This window comes from Apteryx mantelli, chromosome 8 (genome assembly GCF_036417845.1).
Source record: "Apteryx mantelli isolate bAptMan1 chromosome 8, bAptMan1.hap1, whole genome shotgun sequence".
In the NCBI taxonomy this organism is placed as follows: domain Eukaryota; kingdom Metazoa; phylum Chordata; class Aves; order Apterygiformes; family Apterygidae; genus Apteryx; species Apteryx mantelli.
The window spans coordinates 40,919,067-40,923,533 of record NC_089985.1 but is presented as its reverse complement, the minus strand read 5'-3'; the positions used below and the strand labels follow the sequence as shown (position 1 = coordinate 40,923,533).

Below are 4,467 nucleotides of genomic sequence, written 5' to 3'. Positions count from 1 at the left end.
TGCGTCCCCGTGCCCCGTGTCCACGTCCTCGTGTCCTGTGTCCATGTCCCCATGTCCGTGTCCCCCTTGTCTGTGTGTCCGTGTCTCTGTCTCCCCCGCTCCCGTGTCCCCCGTGTCCGTGTCCCCCGTGTCCCCGTCCCCATGCCCCCTGTGTCCGTGCCCCATGTCCCGTCCCCCCGTGTCCGTGTCCCCCCCGCGTCCGTGTCCCCCCCGCGTCCGCGTCCCCCCCCTGTGTCCGCGCCCGCGCCCCCGCGCGGGGCGGCGCTGCCGGAAGCGCCCGTCACATGGCCGCGCGCGCTGCCATAAACACACCAAGATGGCGGCCCTCACGCCGCCCAGCCCGTGCTGCGTCATGGCCCGGCCGCGCCGCCGCCGCCCCGGCCGCCGCCACAGGTGGGTCCCGCGCGCCCCCCCCCCCCGCCCCCTTCCTTCCCCCCTTCCCCCCCCCCCCGCGGGGGCCGCTCCGCGCGGGGCCGCGGCCGGGGGCGGTGGCGCCGGGGCCGGGGCCGGGGCCGGGGCCGCCCCGTTGCGCACTATGATTTTCCGGGCGGCGGCGGCGGCGGTGTTTACAGGGGCGTCGCGGGCGGGGCCTGGCGCTGCCGCCGCCACGGGGGGGGGGCGGGGGGGCCGCCGGGTCTGACCCGCCGCCGGGGGCTCGCGGGGGCTCCGGGCGGCCTCGCCGCCGCCGCGGGTGAGCGCCGGGGGGGCTGCCCGCGCCGGGGGGGCGGGTTGGGGGGCTGCATGCGGGGCTGGCCGTGTCTGCGGGGGGGGTGTGTGTGTGGAGTCACTTGTGGGGCTGGCCGTGGGGTTAGTCGTGGGGCTGCGCCCACATTTTGGGGGGGGTCGGTTGTGGGGGTCAGTCATGCGGTTAGTTATGGGGTGCCCGTGTTTTTGGGGGGGGGTTGGTTGTGGGGCTCGGTTGTGGGGGTCGGTCGTGTCTTGGGGGGTTTGGTTGTGGGGTTAGTTATGAGGTGTCCTTGTTTTTTTGGGGGGGGGTCGGTTGTGGGGGTTGGTTGTGTGGCTGCCCATGTCTGGGGGTGGGGCAGGGGGTCAGCCATGGGGTTAGTTGTGGGGCTGCCTGCATCTTATGGGGGGGGGAGGGTCTGCCGTGGGGCTAGTTGTGGGGCTGCCCACGTCTGGGTGGGGGGGATGGTCGTGGGGCTGCCCACGTCTGGGTGGGGGGGGTGGTTGTGGGGCTAGTTGTGGGGCTGCCCACATCTTGGGGGGGGGCTGGTTGTGGGGCTGCCCATGTCTGGGGGAGTGGTCGTGGGGCTAGTTGTGGGGCTGCCCACGTCTAGGTGGGGGGGGGTTGGCTGTGGGGCTAGTTGTGGGGCTGCCCACGTCTAGGTGGGGGGGGTGGTTGTGGGGCTGGTCGTGGGGCTGCCCACGTCTGGGGGGGGGTTGGCTGTGGGGCTGCCCACGTCTAGGTGGGGGGAGTGGTCGTGGGGCTAGTTGTGGGGCTGCCCACGTCTTGGGGGGGGGGGTGGTCGTGGGGCTGGCCGGGGGGTCACTCGCGGGGGCGGGTGAGCCGGGAGGGTCCGGTCTGCGACCGGGACGAGCGTCGGAGCCGAGAGCTGCAGCCGCTGGGAGGGAATTCGTGGGAGCTGTCGCTGGCGGCTGCTCGAGGCCGGGTTCCCGCGTCGCTGAGGCCGGATTCCCGCTGCAGGCACCACGTCCACGGAAGCTCCGACGGCGGCGTCCGTGCGGGGCACCCACCAGGTACCGCCACCGCTTGCACCATCGCTTCTCCGAATTCAGCGTCTTCCCTGTGTATCAAAGCTATCCAATTGTTTCAGATTGTTGTATTCTCGCGATTTGTGATTTTTCCTGTTCAGACTTCTGCAAGTTGTTATTTTAATAACACTAATCAAGGTGGAAATCATTTTTGCTAGCTGCACACCTGAAACGCTTCTGGAAATGCAGGGCGAGAGAGGGCTGTAGTAGTCAGATGTGCTTGACAGGTGTGGGGTGAAGAATCACAAGGCTTTTGTGTTAGGGTCAGGGCAAATGAGTAATCCTGTCTGTGCAACGTTAAAGGCATTTTGTTTCACACAGAACAACTAAAAAAATGCACTGAGTTGGTAGCCCCAAAGGGGCAGGAAGGTGGAGTCAGAGTTTAAAAAGCATCTAGACAGATCCAGAAGACTTTCAAAAGCAAGATCTGGCGGCAAACCCTGGAACAGAGAATTAAAAAAGAATCATGGACATGTGCAATACCTTACTAATAATGTGAACAAAAATGCCCCAAACCCTAAATTAACGGGGGTTTTTTTAGTTTAAAAGGGGGATTTCTTTGGATAATAATAGAGAATGTAATTTTCATTTTTGCACATTTGTACTTCTGTTTGCTTTTTACATTAGGTCTCTGTATTTTTATTCTGACTTGAGCAATGCAAAGTCAGCATGTGCATGTTATATGTGAGAAACGAACCATATATGTATTGGAGCATCCTCTCTAGAGAAAATGGCATCACCCCTTAGGATATGTATGCAACTTCCATAGTCTTTTTGTACCAATGGCTGTTGGGGAAGGACCGTTCACCTTTGCGGTCGTGTACCTTCTCCCTTTAAATAGTGTAATAGAAACTCCTGAAGCATGGAATAAAGTCTTAAGTATGAGATCAGGACATACTTGAACCATAAAACAGCAATCTCTCTCTAATCACTTCAACCTCTGAAATACAAAATTCCCACTTCTACCTTATGCCATGTTATTGAAGTCAGTAGAATTTTTCCTCTGGGATAATAATAGTGTTGTAAAAACATTTTAAAGTGAGTGCAAATGGTTCATTTTTTTTTTAATGTCCCCTTCCTTTTGAAAAGTTGTCATTATATGTACAGAGCTTCTAAATATTTGTTTTTACCAAGTTTTTTTTAGTTTTTCTTAGCAATAACAGATTATTTAATGATGCCGATTAATTTATGGTTGGTGGCAACTCAGCAAGTTTTAGGATATATGTTTAACTCATCTGTGTCAGCAGCTTACGTCAGTATTGCATAATCTGTTGACTGTCTCCTTTTTATGTAATGTATGTTTGTAGTTTGTTTTAATATGTACAAATGTTTTTTCACTGCGTGCTTCATTTCAGATGCTTCATGTTTGTCTCTCCGTTGCCCTCTTGAGTTCAAAACGTGCAAGACACCATTTTGATAGTAGCTGGACGCAGCTGAATGTTACATATTTCTCTCTTGAAAAGCCTGTATAACGTGTCAGGATATGCTTTTTTCAGGTAAGTTGTTTGTTTAGAGTGTTGAATCATTTTTGGAGTTTCTGCTTCCTCCCGTTAGAAATATTGGACTTCACTAGTACAGCTCATATCTTAAATATAATGTTTAAAAAACTAACAACCCATTAATTTTCACCTTGTAAAGCAGTGTAACACATTGAGAGATAGATTTGGGTTTTTGTAACTTATTGCAGAACTCAATCTGTTTATTTGATGGTGTTAGCTAAGGGGGGGGGGAACAGTGCCATGATATTTATTGCAATGTCTGTTTATTTAAAAAAAAGTGTGTGTCAACCTATATTCCCCTCCCCCATCCTTAATCATTTTGTAGTGCAGTTCTTTAATTCACAAGTTTGTATTCGGGTCCTATGGCCTAAAATGCCAGCCACAGGCTTGAAGCGCCTGAAGCCTGTAGGCGCCTCTTCTGCTTACTCCCGCTGCAGTCGCTTCTGGACGCAGCGGACTGGCGTCTGCCTAGTTTGGTGCTGCTCCTGTCAAAGCTGTTGGTAGGTGCAGAAATGGGCTTCTGCCATCCCAGCTCTGCGAACACATGTGGCAAACTTTCATTAAGCCCAGCTGAACATGTTTGCAGTGCTGTAAAATTCCACAGTGCTGCTGCTTTGGTAGGAGCGTAGCGTGCTTGGTGCAGCATTCAGCACGGTCACGGTGAGGTGCTACCCTCTTACTCCCTCTGTCAGTGGTCCCGGTCCTCAGCTGTTGCAAACTGCATAGCTCCATTAACTTCCCTGGCTCTTCGCCAGTTATACCCACTGGCTGGCTCATGACATTCAATACTTAAGTAGCATAAACATCAAATGCTGTTTTCCAGCTCCAGTGAATTTAAAGGAGGTGGGAGGGGAACGCCCTCATTTTTCTCTAGCGGTATTTGCAGAGTGGGCATGTTACCCTTTCCCCATTAAATCCAGTGTTACTAGATTTGGCTTTTTAAGGCTGATTGGGCAGAAGAAGCTACTTTTTTTGTCTTTGTTTTTTCTTAAAAACACTTTGAGCTGCGTTGAAGACACCACCACCTTCATTAAGATACTACTCATTACCTGGAAAGCTTGCTGGACTGTAACCTCAGATGCGAAGCCGCTTTTGTTAAATGGTCATCAGGTTTCTGAGCCACTCGCCTGGCAGTTGAGCATCGGTGTTTGGAGTGATTTCCGTTTTGGAGACATACGGGATGAGAAGACTGAGGAGTTGCCCGCTCGGCTCAGCGGTGTTGCAGGGGGGCTGC

General features: G+C 54.0%; 1 long non-coding RNA gene across 1 annotated transcript; it reads left to right on the top strand.

Moving 5' to 3' along the window:
- The first annotated feature begins 316 nt into the window (after window positions 1–316).
- LOC136992528 (uncharacterized) lies at window positions 317–3,301 on the top strand. Its single transcript, XR_010884810.1, has 3 exons — window positions 317–393; window positions 1,667–1,719; window positions 3,090–3,301. It is a non-coding gene; the product is annotated as an uncharacterized lncRNA (long non-coding RNA).
- Window positions 3,302–4,467: the final 1,166 nt, after the last annotated feature.